This window comes from Lactuca sativa, chromosome 2, assembly GCF_002870075.4.
Source record: "Lactuca sativa cultivar Salinas chromosome 2, Lsat_Salinas_v11, whole genome shotgun sequence".
Taxonomy (NCBI): domain Eukaryota; kingdom Viridiplantae; phylum Streptophyta; class Magnoliopsida; order Asterales; family Asteraceae; genus Lactuca; species Lactuca sativa.
Window position 1 is genome coordinate 163534744 of NC_056624.2, and position 23810 is coordinate 163558553.

A 23810-nucleotide genomic window follows, 5' to 3' on the forward strand; every position below is an offset into this window, starting at 1 on the left:
AAAAAATACATATCACAATGACCATTTTTACAGTTTCGCCTATTTTTTTAAACTCATCAAAATTTAATGCAAACTTTGAAATTGGATGTGTAAGTTGCATTAGCAATAACTTTCATCCTTTTAAAATTGAGATTGAGAAAAAAAAATATTTAAAACCTTCCTACCTAGTTTTATGTTACTATTTTGGGATTTCGATTTTCCAAGGAAAGTCCTTTTTTATATTCAACAAAAAAGTCATGTATGTATATTAAAAACTTAATGAGACTAATTAAATTTATAGATTTTCTTTAAATAATTAACAGAAATGATGAAAAAAATTAGAAGTTAACAAAAAATTATGTCTATTCATCAACTATCAAATGAGAAAATCACAACTATTTAAAGAAAAGTTATTATCTTCTTGCAAAACTCACTACATGCCCTTCTCCAAAAAGGCACAACAACATTTATAAATAAAATGTGGATCCTATGACCTTTTATAATTGTGTTTTCAATCTAAAAATGTATAAAAAAATTTGCGTTGTAGGTGCTCAATCAGATTGGTGGTTGGGAAAAACTATCGAGTTTGTAGAATAGGGTGCCTCACTTGTGCAGCTCTGAAGAGTGTATGAGGATCCCAACATCAATCTCTTTACCTTTAAGGCTAGGTCTTGGGCTTCATTGACTAACCAAATTGGTTGGAGTCCCATACGATAGTAGATTATTTACTCTAAAATCATTAATATATCAGGTCGCCTATTGTTTATCTATTGCGTTCAATTAACGCATGTGTCGAAGACACATAAACTCATTCTTAAAATATGGAACATATAACAACCATCAAAAATTTCCTTTTTAGTAAGAAAATCAAATCTATATATACTTATAAAGGAAACATTTTTCCTTTCACCATATTCATTTGAAACTCACATGTATTTTTCTTTCACCACATTCATTTGAAACTCTTATGACTTTTTAATTTCTTTCTAATAATAATTATTAGTTGGTTAATAAGGTTAAATAAATATCAAACATAAAGTGTAATCATATATAAACTAAATTTCAATATTAAAATAATATCTTTACTTCTACTTATAAAGTTATGTTTTTTAACTTTTAAAATATTATACTTAATTTATTAGTTTTGATAAATTATTGGATGTAAGCCATTATCATTTTAAAGATACAATTTTGGAACAATTTGTATAAAATACTTAAATTATTAATTCAAATAAAACATTACAGGGTCAACTTAAATATAAATTTTAATTTAACATAAACAACCTGTAACCCGAAATCAGAAAGGTCAAGAAAGAAAAGGAAATCCATATGTTAAAGAGGGTCAACTCGTCGAGTCCAGGGATGAACTCGGCGAGTCGGAGCAGGATCCGGGTGTAAAGTAAGTGACCGACTCGGCGAGTCGGCAAGTGGACTCGACGAGTCTGGTCTGGGTTGGGAAACCCTAATTCAGGGACTTGGTACCCTATTTAAGCATCTTATTCTCTTCCCTAGGGCTCATTTGCGGCCCCTATAGTCCAGAACCCCAAACCCTAGCCACCATATCTACCCTTGGTGAAGTAATTTGGAGCTTGGAAGAGAAGAGATTCATAGTGGTGCAAGAGGAGGCCCTGGATCCAGAGTTGGTGGAACTTTTTAGAGCATTTGGAGGTAATGAATCATTATCCTTGGCTTTCTCCTTCCTAGATCCATCTTTCATGGAGTTTTAGGGTTTCTTTGAGAGTATGTGATGAAAGTGGGTGCACAAGTTAGATTTGGAGTTGAAACTCCATATCTGAGCTCTATTTGGACCAAAGATGCAGAAAGCCTTTTTAGTTGCTATGCAAAAGCCATTCCCCATGAGTTAAGTTCCTTTCTAGCTTGGTTTTGGTATTATGAGACAAGAAGCACGTAAAGGTAGCAACTTTATGTTGCTAATGGACTATAGGAACCCAGATCTATTGTTTGGAGCAAAGGAGTAGCTCTGTGACTCGAGATCATGAGAATACACGAAAGGACTCGGCGATTCTGGGAGATGATCGGTGAGTCGGGCTAGATACCAGACTTAAATCACGTAGCAACTCGGCGAGTCACATGGGTGGACTCGGCGAGTTGGATGAAGATAGGCAGGAACTCGACGAGTTGGAAGAACAACTCGGCGAGTCTGTTGAAGATTGCCTTGGACTCCGTGAGTCAAGTCGCGAAACCCCAAACCCTTCTAATTAAGACTCAGATCAGTGAGTTGAGTGAAGACTCAGCGAGTTGGATAGGACCGAACTCGGAAATCAGTAGACTCGGCGAGTCATGGTCTGACTCGGCGAGTTGAGTCGCGAATGAAAGGGGTTTCTGAGCTTATGAACTCGGCGAGTCAGTAGGCTAACTTGGCGAGTAGGGTCAACCTTGAAGGTTGACTGTCACCAGGACTTTGACTTTGACCAGAGTTGACTTAGTTGACTTTTGGAGGATTGTCAGACTAAGTGTCATATTGATATTGGTAGCTCGAAGAGCTAGAGGATCAGCGACTCAGAGGGTTGTCGGTTAGCAGCCAGAGGGTTATTAGCAGAGCTTAGCAGTTCAGGTGAGTATCCTTCCAGTAGGAATGGGTCTAAGGCCACAATTGTAACGCCCGTAGATCCGAGCTAGTCAATTTAGAGGCAATAGGGGTCGAAAATGACTTTTTGACAAAAGATTATTAAGAATAAATAATCTCAACCAAGTTTTAGTATATGTTACAAGGTTTCCGTACATATAATGAGCATCAAAATCCGAGTTATAACAAAGAAGTTATGACCCGTCGAAGTTTCGCGACGGAACCGACACGATACCGGGAGGCGTAAATAGTGAATTTACGATAGTGCGAGATTTAGCCTTAGCAATATAAACGAAAGTCGTAGTATATGTTAAACCGATAGTGTGCATAAAAAGAACATTCAAATCTGACTTCGTATGAGGAAGTTATGATTTTTCTAAGATTTAGCATAGCAATGCACAACCCGAAATCTGAATTTTAGATCGGTCGATTTTTAGCCAAAATAATCTAAATGATAAATGAAGATATCGTTAATAGGAGTTAAACGATAAAAAGATAGTCGAAAACGGAGCTCGTATGCGAAAGATATAGACGAAGCTTAGTCCCTACTCTTCGAGCGTTGCGAATTCGATACAGTTTTGTAAATCAGAGATAGAGTGAGAACTAGCCGACGGGATCTAAACGAAAGTTGTAGTACTCGTAAATACCAACGCGTGGATATAAAGAAAGTCGATAATAGAGCTCGTATGCGAAAGATATGGATGAAACTTAGTCCCTACTTTTCGAGCGCGACGAATTCGATATAATTTTGTAAATCTGAGATAGAATGAGAATTAGCCAACGAGGTCTAAATGAGAGTTGAAGATCTCATTAATAAGAACTCAACGGTAAAAAGACAGACAAAAATAGAGCTCGTATGCGAAAGTTATAGACGAAGCTTAGTCTCTACTTTTCGAGCGCGGCGAATTCGATACAGTTTTTTAAATCCGAGATAGAATGAGAATTAGCCAACGAGGTCTAAATGAGAGCTGAAGATCTCATTAATAGGAACTCAACGGTAAAAAGACAGACAAAAACGGAGCTCGTATGAAAAAGTTACGGACGAAGCTTGGAGACTAATTTACTATACAATTCCTATAAATAAAAGATGAACTCTTCATAATTTCCTCACACCTTCAAACCTTTCTTTCTCTCTCTAACTTCTCTCTAACCTCCCTAAACCCCTCCCAAGTCTAGGGAACCTCCCTATCATGAGAAGAAAGCCCCGGAGCGCCCGATGGCTCTGAGAAGAAAAGCTTTCGGCTCGGAAACGCTGCTCCAGCGAAGCCCGATTTTTAATAAAAACCCGTTGTAAGTGAGCTACGCCTATAGTATATTTAATATAGATTTTATTTAATTATAGTAAAATTATTAGGACCTTAAAATAGTTATTTGGGCTATTATTATGAGTTATATTGAGTGTTATTTAACGCTTATATAATAGTAATAATAGCTAGACTATTAAATTAGTCTCGTCAAGCGTTAGACTAAACTCTAGTGGTAATGATACTAGGTTTCGTCAAGGGATAATTGTTTTAAGAGTAACGAAGTGCTGTCCGAGTGCCGACTCACCACTTTTCAGGTGAGTGCATAGTTACTTTCATCTTACACATAGATATGAAGTATTTTATATAAATTACATGCTAAGTGTGCATATTATTTGAGTACTTGCTGTCTATACTGGATGAACATTTTTATGCATGTTTTAAAGGATTTAAACTGTATACGTATTTTATATATACGAATATGTTGGGTATGACATGGGTAGATGAACGGTGAGAGATAAAAGATGATGTGAGTAAACATTGGAAGTTATGGACTTAATGTCTAATAAACATCGACAGCTGTGGACTTAGTGCCTATTGGACAAACACCAGTAGCTATGGATTTAGTACCTGCTGGGAATTGGTAGCTATGGACTTAGTACCTATTAGATAAACACTGGTAGCTATGGATTTAGTACCCAATGAATAAACTATAGCAGCTATGGAATTAGTGCTTTACGAACGAACATTGGTAGCTATAGACTTAGTGCCAGTCCTATAACCCTGGAAGTAAGGGACTTCGGAATAAACGAATGCTGAATAGATGACTCTTAGGTTAAATCCTTAAGAGTAAAGAAGATAATGGGGATCGGTAATTGGGTTGATTGTTTGATTGTTTAAACATAATAGTTATAATATTGTGGGTTGAAAACCCTATGTACTCACCAGGTTTCCCAACTTGACCCACTCAGTTTATTTATATCACAGGTGTTGATACGAAGTCACATTACACTGAGAGATTAAAGAGATGTGGATCACTAGTGTAAATAAATGTAAGTTCCGTTTATGCTTATGTTTCTGTATTGACGATGACATCCCAAACATTTTAAAATGAATAAAATGCGTTTCTTTGAAAATGTTTTGATAACGTATTTATTGTGTTTTTCTGGGAACAAATTCTGCAACATTTTTATGAAATGAAGTACTCTGATTTTTATAAAGCATAAACAAAATCGGTCTTTTCTGGCCGTGAAAATTGGGGATGTCACAACAATGTCGGCCCGTTTAGCTAGCAATTAGTTTCCGGACTTTGGTCCGATGCAGTAGTTAGTATGTTTGATGCCTTCGTGGTTCGGACAGGATTTATGTGTTATGTGTTTCGGGCTACGGCCCGATGCAGTATGCAGTATATGTGTGTTCATGCTAGTTGATATGTTTATGTTATGCTTTGATCAGTTAGTTCCGGATTTCGGTCCGATGCAGTTAGTCCGGACTTCGGTCCGATGCAGGGGACAAGGTCCCAGTTAGTTTCCGGACTTCGGTCCGATGCAGGGGGCAAGGCCCCAGTTAGTCTAGACTTCGGTCCGATGTAGGGGACAAGGTCCCAGTCAGTTTCCGGACTTTGGTCTGATGCAGGGGGCAAGGCCCCAATTAGTCCGGACCTCGGTCCAATGCAGTGGGCAAGGCCCAGTATGTGCTTTATATGTTTGTATGGTATGTGGTAGTTTGGGGGAGCTCACTAAGCTTCGTGCTTACGGTTTTCAGTTTTTGGTTTCAGGTACTCAGTTTTCAAAAGAGGAGCTCGGAGAGGTTGCATCGCACACACCTTAGTCAGTTAGCCTGGGAATGTTTTACTCTGATAATAAGATTATGTTTTGAATTGATACTCGGAAACTATGTTATGACTTATCATACGGTTTTTATAAATATGGTTTTAGTAATGTTTTATAAGAAATTTTTAGTCGTGATTTTTGGGTCGTTACACAACCCAAAAAATATTTTGTAAATATTTAAAAGTAATAAGTTGTAGTGTCTTTTTAATAATGATTATAAGTTTGTTAATAATGTTAAATAAATACCAAAGCTAAAATGTAATCATAAATAAACTAAGTTTCAATTTTAAAATAATATATTTATTTTTATTTGTAAAGTTATGTCTTTAACTTTTAACATATTATATTTAATTTATTAGTTTTAAAAAGTTTTTGTGTGTAAACTATTATCAGTTTAAAGCTACAACTTTTGAACACTTTGGAAAAAATACTTAAATTGTTAATTTAAATATAATATTATAGTGTCAACTTAATTATAAATTTTAGTTCCACAAAAAAAACCAAAGAATATTTTGTAAAGAGTTAAAAGTGATAATTTATAGTGATAAATGCAAAAAACTAAATTGTAATAAAGATAGTTTTATAATCATTAAAAGTTTTTAAATAAGTAGCTTAAAATAACTTACAATAATAGTAATTAAAAATAACTCTTTATAAATAATGATATTGTTACCCTTAAAATCAAAAAACAATGTTTGATGTTTTAAATAATTATAATGATAGAAAATAAAATATTAAGCAAATAAATTTAAAAAAAAGTAAATTAACTATAACAACAATTATAAATAACATTAAACCATATAATATATTTAATTTTATTCATGTATAACTCGCGGTAAAAGGTCATTCAAACGGTTGAGAGTATGCAGTTATAATAGATGTATATATTATCATACAAGTCAAAATAATCAATATATTATATCAATTTAGTATACGAATTATTATGTCAAATTTAATGACAACCTTATTGTTACATTTAAGAAAACATATATTTCTAAAGACTTCAACTATATAGGTGTTTCTGCGCAACGCGAGGGCATTCGCCTAGTTTAAAGTATAAAGTCATCGGTAGGAAATTAATGATAAGGAGTCAAAAAGATGTGGAACGCCTCTTTAAAAGATGCGGCACACCTATTCCGAATCACAAAAAAAACACGCATCGAATTTCAACTACACGTGGAATTTGGGGACACATGGTAGCGTCGGATGTGACACCTTGTAACACCCGCAGATTCGGGCTAGTCAATTTAAAGACGATAAACATCAAAAATCACGTTTTAATAAAATATTATTTAGAATAAATAATCTTAACCAGGTTATAATATATGTCACAAGGGATTCGTACACATAAAGAACGCCGAAATCCGAGTTATAACGAAGAAGCTATGCCCGCCAAAGTTTTACGGCAAAACCGACACGACACCGCGTAACGTAAAAACTAAATTTTTGATAAATTACTTATTAGCCTTATTGATCTAAATGAAAGTCGTAGTATACGTTAAACCGAGAACGTGTATAAAAAGAATGTTCAAATCTGACTTCGTATGAGGAAGTTATGATTTTTCTAAGATTTAGCATAGTAGTGCCCAACCCAGAATTCGAATTTTATATCGATCGATTTTAGTTGACGCAACCTAAATGAGAATTGAAGATCTCATTAATAAGAGTTCAACGATAAAAAGACAAACGAAAACGGAGTCCGCATGTAGAAGTTATGAATTTTACACGGTCGTTTAACAGTGTAATCTTGTCATACTATTAAATTTAAAATCGATCAAGAATTAGCCGATGAGGTTAAAAGATCTTGTCAATACCTATGTTCGGATATAAAGAATGTTGGAAACGGAGCTTGTATGAGAAAGTTATGAGGTTTAGAAGTCGGCAGGGTGCTACTGCAAAAGGTGACGTGGCATAATATAGGCCACTACTTGTCCTCCACCAGAATGGTGACACTTGGCACCTACTCGATGAGTTGGAGGCCCAAAAATCATCGAGTTGAGCCAAAATTCAGCTATAAATAGTGGTGCGAGGGTTACTTCATTCCCCACACAAAAAAACCCATTCTTTATCTCTCAAACTTCTCTCTAAGCCTCCCAAAACCCTCCCAAAGCCCTAGTAACCTCAAGGTGGTAGAGGAAAGCCTAGGAGTGCCCAAAGGATCCGAGAAAAAGAGCTTTTCGGTTTGGAAGTTCTCCCCCCAGAGCCTGGTTGCTCACTAAATCCCTTATAAGTTGAGTTATGCTTATCGTACTTTAAGTATAACTTATGTTTAAGTTCATTATCGTTAGTATAAACATATAAACAAGATTTATCAGTGATTCCAAGTCATTATACTAATTGATCTACTTACGGGGATGATGTCTAGGCTATGATTTAGTGAGGTATTTAAAGTGGGATTTCCAAATATTATACCTCGTATACCAAACGGACCCTACCTCCGATATGATATTACTTGGTTGTTCCTTACTTGATAGATCATGAAAGTAGACTTTGAGTTAACGATGAATCTAGACAAATAATTAGTCGCAATAAAGATTAGACTAAAACTTAGTGATAGTAATGCTAGGTTTCGTCGAAGGGAAATAGAATCGTTAGAAGCGAAGCGCTGCCCGAGTTTGGAATCATCACTTTAACAAGTGAGTGCATAGTTACTTTCATCTTACAAATAGATATGAAGCACTTAATATAAATTATTTGTTATGTGTACATATTATCTATGTTCTTTATATCTATGTTGGATGAACAAAATATACATGTTTTATTCGACTTAAACTGTATATGTATTTTATACCTATAATTATGATGGGTAAAGATGGGTAGATTAGAGATGAGATGAGAGATGAGAGATGAAAGATGATATAGATGATGAAAGGTGAAAGATGATGAGAAGCGATGGCCCAATCATCTAGCAGAGTATAGATGACAACCACAGACTATTCTAGACAGTCGAGTGGAACACTAGCAGGCCCGCAACCTGTAGGTGTTGTGAACTATGTGTTCACCAGATGTACTTTAAAACCTTGGCAGCTATGGACTTGGTGCCTTATAAACGAACATTGGCAACTATGGACTTAGTGTCTTAAAAATGAATGTTGGTAGCTCTGGATTTAGTACTCTATAGATGAATATTGGAAGCTATAGATTTAGTGTCTGTTAGATGAACCCTGGCAGCGATGGACATCGTGCTTATTCCTTAGGACAATCCTTAGGAATGAATGAATGAAAGAATAGATGATTCTTAGAGTAGATCCTTAAGAATAAAGAAGATAATGGGGATAGGTAATTGGGTTAATTGTTTGATGATAAAATATAATAACTTTATTATTGTGGGTTGAAAATACTATGTACTCATCAGGTTTTCCAACCCGACCCACTTATTTTATTGGTATCACAGGTGTCGATACGAAGCCACATTACACTAATAGATTAAAGGAGATGTAGATCACTAGTGTAAATGAATGTAAGGTCTGTTTATGCTTATGTTTTTGTATTGACGATGAAATCCCAAAGTTTTAATGTAAACAAAATAGATTTCTTCGGAAATGCTTTGATAATATATTTAACATGTTTTTCTGGGAACAAATTCCGCAATATTATTCTTTAAAATGAATACTATGATTTTCAAATAAGCATAAATAAAATTATTAAAATGACCGTGAATTTGGGGATGTCACACACCTGTACGGGGCGCATCGCGCCCTGAGAGAGACGTGACATGCCTCACATCCTATATATAGGTGTCTTTGTCATTTGTTTTTCGTGTTGCCAGGGAGAGCTCTGCACGGGTACATAATGTTGTATAGTTAACGGAAACACGTAGTAACGTAGATATATAAGAATCATTACCGAAGAGACGTATAATCATTTTTTTATCTACGTTGTTCTTTCAATATTTAAGATATCGTAATCGTGGCGCAAGGGTTGGGACCTGAGTTAGACTGTCGGGGTATAATACAATGTTATTATTAACCCAACGACATAAAAAGATTATTAATCCAGTTAGTGAGAATTGTAAACCCTAGATTATGGGTTGACCTGACAAGATTTGTCGAACTAACGGATTATGGGGTTAAGCCGTTTAGTAGTTATATCACAAGACTCTATGAGTTGGGTAACAAGTGATTACCTGATTCACCTAGTAATTAAATAAATAAATATCTTAGTAAGCCCGTAAAAGTTCTAAGGAACTTGTTATATTATTTGAATAAGTTCATATGAGTTATAGGTTGGAAAGCTACACAAGACGTGAGATCGAATTGGCAGTTAGTCTTCCCTGACTAGACAGGTGAGTACATGTGGATTTTCGATACATAGCACCAGAAAAGTAAAACGATTTATTGTGTGTTTTATGTGAACAAGCAAGTCTTATGATATGATATTTTAAGTATGGAGCGAGTAGTTCCCATTGATTCACATATGTTTTTAAAAAGGGAACATCGGGGGTCAAAATAACAACATGTAAAGGGTTTAAAGATCTAAAATATAATTTGTTCACAAAAGAATGGCATCGTTGGTTATTGTTTTGTTGTGTTTTGGATAGGCTGCTTTTTGTTTAGGATAATTGCTTTGAGATTTGTTATTGATTACTCATGATGAGTTTTCATAATTGATATTTGATTTGGGATTGCTTTTTATCACTCATGAAGAGTGATATTTTTAGATTGGATTCAGTTGCTCATGATGAGCTTTCCTGTGTTGAGATGAATGCATTCATAGTTTTCGTGATATAGGTTTGTACACAATTAGAAAGTACTACTTGGATGATATCTCCCATCGCAAAGTAGTAGTGTTGGGAGGAACCAACATGGTATATATAAGCAGAATTATTGAGCCCGTAGGATTGAGGGTGGATTCCCTCATAGGCTGGATTGGACTAGTCAGGAGTTGCAAGGCTATTGCGAAAATACGGGATTGATCATCGGTAGATTCAGAATGGATAACAATTCCACATTTTTATGTGTATGGAATCTGTATGTTTTTTTTTTCCTGTTTTGGGAATAAGCCCTGTAAGCATATTCCTACAATTTGAGCCTTGACGGTTCTGATCAACTTGCTTCAGTTTTATTGATATTTTATGTTGTTTACTGTTGATTTCGGAAATAATTTTCATTGGATTAGATAATATTTGAAAACATGAGGAATTATAAACATAGTCTAAAACTCGTGTACTCATGAGTCTTCAGACTTACGTAGTTTTTTTGCTATGTACCAAGGTATAGGAATTAAAGAAGGTGAGTATGACCAGTGAAAGTGACAAAAGAAATAGAGAAGGTTGTAAATCCTTTTCTCTTTTGTTGTGGTTATTGATATTGTTTTATAACACCAAAAGATGTGGAACTCTAATAAATATTTTAACGTTTTGATAAAAAAAATCATTTTATTAAAATAAATTGGTGTTTAACAATTACTATGTTACAAAACATATCCATTTTCCTAAGTGTAGTTGTGGTATAGTTAAAATAACGTTTTCTCGTAATCATGGGGGAAACAATCTAACACTGATTAGAAACTTGTGATGTCACTCAAGCATCATACACTTTCCTTGTCGCCTTCATGCATCCTAGGCATGATCTTACATAGCTCTCACTTCCTTTATAGACTTTGTAGGTGATGATCTTTGCATGTAGATCTTCTAGAAAATCCATGCATCATTTCGAAGAATTTACAAAATTCATATAACCAGCCGAAAGTGCTTCAATATTTCAAGATTCTTATTGAATTTTGGGATCTCAACATTGATATGTAGCCACCTCCATAATCATTATTTTCTCGTATACCCTGAAAATCATCATCATCCTTTTTATAGAGAAATTATCAAACAACATCCTTTTCTTGATAAGGTTGACAACCTTATATAGCGCCACCACCACCATAATTATTTTGGGGATGTGCTGATTGTCGTCACGGTTGCCACCCTTGTGAGGTTCATGGTCATTATGAGCCGACCACCTACAATCACGACACAATATGATCTGATCTGAATATCATTTGAGAGAGCCACCAAAAAATATTATTTTATTTTGTATGGAGACAAAAATATGATATAAATATAATTTGGGAAGGCCACCAACAAGATCACTAGCAAGACCATTCAATTATATCGTTCATGTAGTATGTAAATTTGGTATGAAAATGCATTGCAGTAACAATATGTATCAGTTAAGGGAGTTAGCAAATAAGAAACATGTATTAAGGGCATCTACAATGCATTGAACTTCACAGAGTTCAATGGATTGCCATGCCATTTTTCTACATTCTATACAACTCTCTCAATTTTTTCCTACAATGCATTGAACTCTACAAAGTTCAATAAAAAGTTACAAAAGCTAATTTATAGTATGTATTTAAGATTAGAAAACTTTCCTTTTTCCCATTAAAGAGTTTAGTGGTCAATGAACTCCAAATCCATTGAATGCCAATGTGGCATCTCACTATGGTAGAGTTTCATCCATCGGATGACAACTAGACTTGTCACCTCAGTCAACCCTTCCATTGAAACATTTTGGATACTCTAAGGTTTAGAGGTAGAGCATAAAAAACCTTGAAGATATCAATTCCAATTTACTGGTTAAATAGCTTTGCATTGTTACCGATTTTTCTCCCTTATGCAGTTTTAACTTTTAGCTTAACCAATCAATTTACTAATCCACAAGTTATGGCAACTACCAAGAAAGATTTACATAAATCAATCATCGATGTCTATTTACCATTGACCATTTTGCAAGTTATGACAAAACTCATGAACAAAAAACAAGGATTATGAATAAGATGATACAAATTTCACTTTGATTTTAGTGGGCAGTTAGAATAGTCACCTATCTATGAAGCTGCTGAGCTATTTTACCAAAACTACCGAAAAATGAAAAATAAAAAGCTTTATCGTCGTTAAGGGTTTCCTGCATATTATCAATGAAGGTTTTAGTAAATCTACCACACGTTAATTTGTGTGTGCTGTATTTTAGATATATAGAATAGATTACAACAATAAACTCCTATAATAAAGGAGAGATAAATACAGAATACATAATTAAATAATTTACTCTCTAATTATCTAATATCCCCCCTCAAGCGAATGGGTGGTGGACCAAGGCATAGCATCGCACAAAAGTTATCAAATTGAGCACGCGAAAGACTGTTAGTGAAGATGTCTGCCACCTGATGCTTGGTTAGTCCAAATTTTGTGTAAAGTTTGCCCGAAGCAACTAGTTCGCGAACAAAATGGTAATCGAGATCAATATGTTTCGCACGTTTGTGAGATTATTAGTCATGAATAAGGCACTTTTGATGTCACAAAGCAAGGTAGGGCGATCAGGAGGTAGCGCGTGAAGTTCCCGTAAAGCTGAGTTTTCCAAAAAAAAATCCAGCTGCTATGTTCACCATGGCCTGGTTTTCTAACTCACAACTAAATCGTGAGACGGTTGGTTGTTTCTTGGCACTCAATGAGACCAAGTTTCCACCAAGAAAAATTGAGTAGCCATAAGTAGACCTGCGAGTCTCAAGAAAACAAGCCCAATCAGTATCTGTATACCCATGAATGTTATTGGTTTGAGGTCGTCTAAAAATAAGGCTAAAAGAGAAAGTGTCTTTTACATACCATAGTATACATTTCACAGACTGAAAATGAGCATCGGTAGGAGCATGGAGATGTTACTAGCTTGATTTACACCATATGAGAGATCCGTTCTAGTAATTGTTAAGTATTGGGGAGATCCAACTAGGGATCGATAAAGAGTAGCATCAGAAAAAGGTGTTCCATCAGCTATGAAAGTCTCATGAGTGGCCAAGGGTGTTCGTACTGGTTTAGAGTCAATTAAATCAGAACGAGAAAGAATATCTTTGGCATATTTTGACTGGATTAAGAAGAGACCATCATCAGTATAAGTGACCTCTAAACCAATGAAGTAACTGAGAGCATCAAGATCTTTAATAGCAAACTCTTTGTGTAGTCGTGTAGTGAAGGTTGTAGTGATAGATTCCTGATTCCCAGTAAGGATGAGATCATCGACATAGATAAGGAGGTACATGATGCATGATTGTTGAGAAAAAATGAATAAGGAGGTGACAGCACGGGTACAGACAAAACCATTAGCAAGCAAGAAGGTGCTAAGGCGTTGAAACCAGGCACGAGGGGCATGTTTTAAGCCATAAAGAGCATTCGTTAATTCGTAAACATGATTAGGAAGCCGAGGATCAATAAACCCAAGTGGTTGCTCCATAAAAACTGTATCAGTAAGATAACCATGTAGAAACGCATTTTTGACATCAAGCTGATGTAAATGCCATGTATTTAAGACAACAAGAAATAGAACAATGTGAAATGTGAGGATTTAACAACTAGACTAAAAGTATGAAAGTAATCGAGTCCAAGAATTTGGGTGAAACCTTAAGCAACAAGATGGGCTTTGAAACGTTCAATTGAGCCGTCATAGTTATACTTAGTACGATAGACCCACTTAGAACCGAAAATGTTGGAGTGAGAGGGTCGAGGCACTAACGTCCAAGTGTTATTTGTACGTAAAGCCTTAATTTCTTCATGAATGGCGACCATCCATTGAGGGTGTTTAGCAATAGATTTGTACCCTTTAGGTTGAGATTTAGAAAGTAAAGCAACATGCAATGCATAGTTGGTGAGTAACACAAAATCGATTATATGTCGTTTTTTGAAAGTACCAGACTTGGACCGAGTGTGCATTGGATGCTTGGAAGAGATTCGAGATGGTGGATGAATGTTGGCGTTATGATGATCGTGATCAGAATGATCGTTAGTATCAGAAGAATCAGCATGAGTGGAATCATCATCATGATCAGAAGGATCATCGGGTGCATCGGTTAGAGGTTATGGTGGTTGGGCAGCCAATATCGAGGGAAGCGAAAAAGTGAACAAGGCTCGGAAGGGCCCATAGCGGGCTGATTATGCCCAAATGGCACCGTGGGATCATTCAGTATTGGGTAGATTGGGCTAACAGACCCATCATGCAAGAAAACAGACAAATCTAATGTAGACAAATCTGAAGCATTGTTGGACCCGTCAAAAGGAAATTATTGTTCATTAAAACGTGCATGTCGCGTAATATATATGCGAGAAGTGGTTGGATCAAGACACTTATAGCCCTTATATTGTGAGTGATATCTAATAAAAATGCAAGGGATGCTCCGAGGAGAGAGTTTGTTTGTTGAATAGTCACGAAGATATGGATATACAAGACACGCAAAGGTGCACAAGTTTCCATAATTTGGCATGCATGAGTAAAGTAACTCAAGTGGATACCGGTTTCCAAGTTCTTTAGTGGGCACGAGATTAGTGATGACCACAGTTAAACTAAAGGCATCAACCCAAAAAGTGGAAGGGACATGAGCATGAAAGAGCATTGCAAGACCCGTTTCAATAACATGTCTATGTTTACGTTCTGCTCGTCCATTTTGTTGAGGAGTATATGGACAGGAGAGCTGATGTAACATCTACTATTCAGGTTTTTATTTTAACCCTTGATTTATACTCTATTTTCAAGTTATACCCCGGTGGCAATCACACAATTTCGGAGTTGTTGGAGTACGCGAGACATACACCCTCGTACATTGAGCAGACTCCGGATCGCCCTAGTACGTTGCACGTACGCTAGTACATCGGGCGTACACAACCAGGGTGCAAACCCTCAATTTTAGGGTTTGGACACTATTTAAACACATTTATGGCCTCATACACCTTCTTATCTTCAGCCTCCCTCCTCATTTCAAAACCCTAAAGAGTGTTTGTGCATTGTGTAGCTTGTTGAGCCATTTTTGGTGCCATTTGGAGATTTTGGTGTAGAAGGAAAAGCATTGAGGTGGTGGTGTTTCACTTAAGGCTTTATATCGAACATCTTGTCCCCCTTGTGAACCTTGTGGAGGTAAAAAGTTTCAACCTTGATGTAGAAATCTCATGGATCTAGTTTTAGCTCAAAGTTGTTCCCTTTTGGTCCCAAACTGAGTAGAAGGTACTCCAAGGCATTTGAGATGTCCTTTTAAAGGTTTTAAATGGTGTTAAGTCATAAAGTTGGGTTCTTGGTCACTAGTTTCCCTTGATGCAAGTGCAAGATGGTCTTAATGGGTTAAGAGACTAAGGTTTTTGGAGTTCAGGACTTTATAGACATGCTAGGCCATAAAGTTGAAAACTTTATAATTAAGAAAATCTTTTGTTGCCTAGATCTGAAGTTTGGACATAAGTGCTTAACAGATTAATAAATTAATAAGAGGGATGGTAAGAAACCACGTACGCAGGGCGTACCGAGGGGTACGCTGAGCATACGAGGTCAGCTTCCCGATCCTCGGTTAACTGCGGAGTACCCCCCACGTACATTAGGAGTACGCCCCACGTACTGGCTGAGTTGACCCGGTTGAATCGGTTGACTTTGGCCTGGATTTTGACTAGGGTTTGACTAAGGGGTATTTTAGGTATTTGAATTGTAGTCTAAGTTTTGGTTACTGTTATTCATAAAGGTGATCAGTAGCGTATGTTTTAGAGCAGCATGTCAGTTCAACTTTTCGTCTGTCTGTGAGTTGAGTCTTATTACCACCTTAAGTGGGCCAAAGGCACCAAGGCCGACCCACTGTATTGTATGAGTAGAATTGTATGTTATCATATGATTCTGTTTGATGTGCTTGAATGATTTATGTTTTGAGTTATATGGGCTCACATTCATTACATACTGGGGGTTGATACGAACCCGGGGATTGATTCGGACCCAACACATCTATATGTTGTTATTTTAGGTTGATACGGACCCAGGGGTTGATACGGACCTGACACAACCACGTGTTGTTATATTATATGTATGTTGCATGTGGTAATTTGGGAAGCTCACTAAGCTTTATGCTTACAGTTTATGTTTATGGCTTCACGTACTTCCAACTCAAAAGGGAAGGGTCCAACATTCATAACGATCGGTAATTCCCCAAGGTGTTATTTATATATATGTTGGGTTAATAAATTAAATTGGTTTGGGCTGGGACCTGTTGGGCCCTTATGTTTTGGCTAAGATTGCATACGCAGGGTGTACCACTCTAAGTACGTGCAGCGTACTCACAAGTTATGGATGCGAATGCCATGCGCGTACGCGGTGCGTTCCAAAAGGGAACGCGCAACGTACGCATGCAGTCCCCAAAACCCTAAATATTAGGGTTAACCCTATATAAAGAACATTATGCCCTAAAACCCAACCACCCTCTCACCCTTAAGCAGATTCCAAGAAACCCTAATCCCTTGTTTGTGTGTTTTGAGCTTATAAGGCCATTAGAAGAGTATTTTGGTGCTTTTGAAGAAGGTGTTCACTCTTGAAGATTCATTGAAGAAGATAGAGCTTGTAAATCCAGAACCTCATCAGCTTTTGACTCTCATTTGAGGTATAAAGTCTTAAACTTGCTAGTTATTTCCTTAGATCTCTTGTGTTGGGTTTTTGGACCTTTTTGGTCCCAAGGATGAAGCTTTATGGTTCAAATCTGTTTCCTAGGCTTAGGGTTGTCACCCTTGGTGCTGCTTGAGTCCCTAAGACAGAAAGTTGCCATCTTGAAGGTCTTGATGTGTTCATGTTTTGGTTTTGGGCTTTAGGCATGGCCCGAATTAGACCAGGGATAAGATGGTCATCTTACCCTAAGAAGTATTATTGGGTTTTGACTAAGTGTTATTTTGGTAATGATAGCTTAGGGAGTCATCAGAGCAGCCGTTAGAGATTCATTATCGTGAGATTCAGCATTCAAGTGAGTTTGCCTCCTGTTTGAACGGGTCGAAGGCACCAATGTCGGCTCGTATTTATGATTGTATGTGTTCTGGACTAAGGTCTGATGTCGAGCGATGCTCGATGTATGTTTATATGCTTTCTGGATTACAATCCGATGTCGGGCGATGCCTGAGGAATGTTTGTATGCTTGATGGCTTCGTGATTCTTGCATGTGTCTGCATTCATATACTTTCCGGATTACGGTCCGATGTCGGGCGATGCCCAAGGAATATTTGTACGCTTTCCGGATTTCGGTCTGATGTCGGGCGGGGCCCGAGGAATGTTTATATGTTTTATGTTATGTGATTATTCTATGTGTATTTATTGATATGTTTATATGTATACCGAGCTTTGCTCGATGTCGGACACTGTCCGATGCCGGACGGGGCCCATGATATGTTTATATGTGATTATGTGTATGGTATGTGGTAGTTTGGAGAAACTCACTAAGCTTCATGCTTACGGTTTTCAGTTTTGGTTTCCAGTACTTCTAGTAGCAAAGGGAAGAGCTCGGGATGACTGCATTGCACACACCATGATGTTCAGCCTGGGATGTTTACTTTGATATAATTGACACGTATTTTGATATAGATATACCGTTTATGATGTTTTAAGATACTATAGTTTATGTTTTCATGAGAGGTTTTGATAACTATGGTTTAATTTTATAATTAAAATGAAATTTTTGGTCATGAATTTTTGGGATGTTACATGGCACAACATCCTCCCCACATGATTTCCACACTTGATGTATTTGTACTCTGATGTTTTGGGATATTGTAATCAATGATGGCTTTTGATACATTCAATGAACAAAAATTAATGGTTTTTATATGAAAAATTTTAGTACTATTTTTGGGTTGTTATAGTTGATGAAAAGCGCCATTTTCTTCAAAGATTTTTGGGTCGTCTAGGAAGGATGCCTTGTATGCCTATTGAATGGGCTTATTGAACTGCATGCTAGTACTGTTTAGTCAGTGATACAATGGCCTGATTAGGATATGCTTGATTATGGTTACTCAATGCTGGAATGCTGCTTGCTTTGTGCTTTTAGGAGTTCTAGCTATCTTTAACTAACTAGTAAACACATACGCTAAGTTACATATTACGAGGACTAAGTAATTTCAGAAGGTTAGGCTTAGCCTTATTTTGCATCTCTTGTTTGATTCCAACCGTTGTTGGGAGGGACCTCTCATTCGATGAATTATCTGGTCTTAGTAATATGTAATGGCATGTGCGAGCTAGTTAGGGGAAGGTAGCAGGCACTTCTTATGCAGCTAATGGCATAGTGTGGGTCGAAGGTTACCCTAGGGCAAGCCTAGGATGAAATTAGCATGGAAAGTAGTAGCGGTGAAAGGGACCTAATGGAGTCAAGGCAATTATTGAGGAAAGTACAGATAGATGTGGAAGGTAGTATGTGCCCATACTACTGAAAGCGGATGATCCATACTCGAGTCAAGGAGGGTTGAGATGAAACCAGGGAACTTGTAGTTTGTGTGATCCCTCAAGTTATGATGAGTATTTTGATGATTGTTATGATGTATTTTTAGTATGGTGACGCTACGCACTAGACCAGTTAGCAGTTCTGGCGCGAGGGAGGGATCAGGCTCGAGCTCTAGATCCAGGCAGCTCAATGATCAGATGAGGGAGTTCATTTCATCTGAGATCATGTGCAGTATCATTGACCAGACTCCTGTGATCTTCAGTATGGTCAAGGAGGGCATTTTGGAGGTTCTTGATAAGAGGTTGGGTGCATTCTGTAACGAGATAGCGGCCATGATGGGGGCGCACACGATGACATTCAGGGAGTTCCAAGCTTGTGGAGCTCCAGAATACCATAGGGCTAGGGACGCTATTGCTAGCAGCAGGTGGTTGGCGGATGTCGCCAATGCCTTTTGCAACAGTCGTTGTCCCGAGGGGGACAAGGTCCATCTTGCTTCCTGCCTCCTGAAGGACAGGGCACGAGATTGGTGGGAGGAGATTGGACATGCTATTGATGATGTTGCCCTTGATACTATGACGTGGAGCGACTTCACAGACAGGTTTAGGGCCGAGTTCGCACCTGTGATTGAGATGCAGCAGCTTGTGCGGGAGTTCCAGGATCTTGAACAGACGACTGATATGGTGACTGAGATCACTACCATGTTCAGGGAGAGGGACCTTCTTGTTTCTCAGTATGTGGTGGACGAGGAGATGAAAAAGGCGCAGTACCATGAGATGTTAAGGCGCGACATTCAGCAGTTTGTGAGCCGATCCAGCTGCAAGATGTTAGAGGATATGATAGCGATATCTCGGGAAAGGGAGTTGGATTTGGATTTGGAGAGGAAGAGGAAATTAGATGGGGTTCAGATAGGGTGTTCAGGAAAAAATACCAAGGTATCAGATCACAGATCGAGGAGCCAGCAGGGCCGCAGCCGCTGTAGCAAGTGCGGAAAGATACACGAGGGGACGTGCAGGGCAGTTAGTTCAGGCTGCTTTAAGTGCATCCGAACTGGTCATGCCAGTAGGTATTATACTGCTACCACCACCAACACCACATTATCTGATCTGATTTGCTTCCAGTGCAATCAGAGGGGCCACAAGAGGTCCCAGTGCCCGAGTTTAGCAGCAGCTGGATAGGTGGTGGCACCCGCTCCTGCTACATTGAGGATTACCGATGTGGCGAAGAGCAAAGCCTTCGTCAGGCCGGATAGAAGCGGATGTGGCGAAGAGCAAAGCCTTCCAGCTAACCGCAGAGGAGGCACGTGCAGCTCCCGATGTTGTGACAGGTATGTATCTTCTCCTTATCTCTTTATTTATATTGATTTTTCACTTACGTTTATGTGTTTTGTTATAGGATCGTTCTTAGTGAACGACATATCTGCTCTGGTATTATTCGATTCGGGGGCTACCTGATCTTTTGTACCGCTCGCGCTTAGCAAGCGATTTGTTGGAGCTCCATGAGAGTTGGACTGTCCCCTTGATGTAGAGATTGCGGATGATAGGACCATTCTGGTCGCGTGGGTTCATCGGGGAAGTACACTGCAGTTGTTCGATGAGCAATATTCTGTGGATTTAGTCCATATTCCCCTGCGAGGGAATAAGGTTATCGTGGGTATGGCTTGGTTGGGCCCCAATGGGAAGTGATCGATTGCGAGCAGCAGCTAGTGCGAGTTCGGACCCCAAGAGGGGGAGGGTTGGTGATTCAGTGCGAGAGGCTACAGTATGGACCGACTTTGTGTTCGGCAGAGAGGGCGAGACGTTACATTCAGCAGGGTTGCAAAGGGTACGTCGCCTATGTTATGGATACCCGGGATAAGGGTAAGGCGACCGTGCATGATGTACCGATCATACAGGAGTACCCGAATGTGTTCCCAAAGGATTTGCCTGGGGTACCTCCGGAGAGGCAGGTAGAGTTCAAGATTAACCTAGTTCTTGGTGCGACTCCGATAGCCAAGGCACCATATCAGTTGTCTCCTCCCAAGATATAGGAGTTATCTACATAGCTGTACGAGCTGTTAGATAAAGGGATTTATCAGGCTGAGCAGTTCGCCATGGGGAGCCCGATTCTGTTTGTAAAGAAGAAGGGCGGGTCACATCGGATGTGTATAGATTACCGGGAGTTGAATAAGGTAACGGTGAAGAACCGTTATCCCCTTCCAAGGATTGACGATTTATTTGACCAGCTTCAGGGTGCATCTTGGTTCTCCAAGATTGATCTACAATCGGGTTATCACCAGATGCGAGTCAAGGACGAAGATGTGCAGAAGACAGCCTTTCAGACTCGCTATGGTCACTATGAGTTCGTGGTGATGCCGTTAAGGCTCATCAATGATATTGTTGCATTCATGGATCTCATGAACCGCGTGTGTAGACCGATGTTGGATCGGTCTGTGATAGTTTTTATCGATGACATCTTGGTGTATTCCAAGATTCAGGAGCAGCACGAGAGCGCCAAAGGGAGGTGTTGGAGACACTGAGGAGGGAGAGACTTTTTGCAAAGTTGTCCAAGTGCGAGATCTAGTTGTGCGAGGTGCAATTTTTGGGGAACCTTATCAACCAGAAGGGTATTCTAGTCGATCTGGCCAAGTTAAAGGTCGTGATGCAGTGGGAGGTTCCGAGGTGACCATCCGAGATTCGTAGTTTTCTTGGTCTGGCAGGTTATTATCAGAGATTCATCCATGATTTCTCCAAGATTGTTGTTCCTTTGACCCGACTGACCAAGAAGTCAGTTGCATTCCGTTGGGGGCCTGAGTAGCAGACAACTTTTGAGACTCTCAGACAATAGTTATGCGAGGCGCCGATTCTGACCTTCCCAGAGGGTGTCGATGATTTCTTGGTTTACTGTGACGCTTCGATCACGGGTATGGGTGCAGTGCTGATGCAGTGGGGTCGCGTGATAGCGTACGCATCGAGGCAGTTGAAGCCTCATGACGTGAATTACCCGACGCACGATTTGGAGCTTGGGGCTGTGGTTTTCGCCCTCAAGATTTGGCGACACTACCTTTATGAGGTTCGTTGTACCATTTACACAGACCACAAGAGCTTGAGATACCTGATGGATCAGCAGAATCTAAACATGAGGCAACGTCGTTCGTTGGATTTAGTGAAGGACTATGACTGTGAGATCCTTTATCACTTAGGGAAGGCCAACGTGGTGGCCGATGCTCTCAGCCGCAAGGCAGTCGCGACTTTAATTCGGTATATAATCCTGAGGATTATAGTGATTACTCTGTTGTTGGAACAGATTCGGGAGGCTCGGGTCGAGGGTATGAGGAAGGAGCGACGGAAGTGTGAGCAGAACATATGTTAGGTGGCTTCATTTGATTATGATAGTTGTGGGTTGTTGACCCTGCATCGGAGGGTCTGGGTTCCTTACCGGGGCGACGTACGCCAGGTTTTGATGTAGGAGGCTCACAAGTCAAGATTCTCCATTCATCCCGGGGCGAAGAAGATGTATCAGGATCTTCGCCTTGATTATTGGTGGCCCTGCATGAAGCGGGATATAGCATTGTTTGTAGATCAGTGCTTGACTTGCAGAAAAGTCAAAGTCAAGCACCAGCGACCTCACAGCAAGATGCAGCTGTTGGAGATTCCTGTGTGGAAATGGAAAGACATCACCATGGATTTCATCACAAAGCTTTCCAGGACTGCACATGGAGTAGATTCAATTTGGGTCATCCTGGATCGGTTGCCAAGAGTTCACATTTCATCCCAATCCAAGAGAGTATATCAGCTGAGAAGCTAGCCGATATCTACGTACACGAAGTGGTGGCATGTCATGGAGTGCTGGTTTTGGTTGTGTTTGACTGAGATGTTCGCTTCACTTCCATATTTTGGAAGCTCTTTCATGAAGATATGGGTACTCATCTTCACTTCAGTACAACTTTTCGCCCTCAGACGGATCGGCAGAGTGAGAGGACGATTCAGACTCTGGAGGATATGCTACACGTATGTGTATTAGATTTCGGTAGGAGTTGGGATACGTATCTTCCGTTAGCGGAATTTTCGTATAACAACAGTTATCACACTAGCATAGATCGACCTCCCTTCGAGATGCTCTACGGGAGGAAATGTTGGACCCCAATCTACTGGGGTGGGGTCAGTCAGAGCGTCATGGGGAGTGCTGAGGTGGTACTCAAGACCACTGAGAAGATCCAACATGCTCCAGACTGCTCAGAGTCGGCAAAAAAGCTATATCGACAAGCGTCGGTCAGACTTGGAGTTTCAGGTGGGCAACATGGTTCTCCTGAAGGTGTCACCTTGGAAAGGTGTCATATGGTTCAAGAAGCGGGGCAAGCTGGGCCCCAGGTACATTGGTATGTTCAGGGTTTTGGATCAGGTGGGTAGGGTTGCGTATCGACTTGATCTTCCGGCCGAGCTTAGTCGGTTCCATAGTACTTTTCATATCTCCCAGCTACGGAAGCGCTTGGTGGATGATTCCGCAGTTTTGCCTTTGGAGGATATTCAGGGGGATGACCTCCTGAACTACGTTGAGAGACCGATAGTTATTCTCGATCTGAAAACGAAAACCTTGAGGAACAAGGTTGTACAGTTGGTGAAGGTGCAGTAGATGCCCCGCAAGGGGTCATAGTGGACTTGCGAGCCAGAGGAGAAAATGAGGGAGCATTACCCCGAGTTGTTCGAGGCGACAGGCTTCGTGGATGAAGTCAGATTCAAGTGGGGGAGAATTGTAATGATCAGTAATTCCCTAAGGTATTATTTATATATATGTTGGGTTAATTAATTAAATTGGTTTGGGCTTGGATCTATTGGGCACTTATGTTTGGACTAAGAGTGCATACGCAGGGTGTACCACTCTAAGTCCGCGCAACATACTCACAAGTTATGGACACGGATGCCATGCGCGTACGCGCTACGTTCCAAAAGGGAACGTGCAGCGTACGCATGCAGTCCCCAAAACCCTAAATTTTAG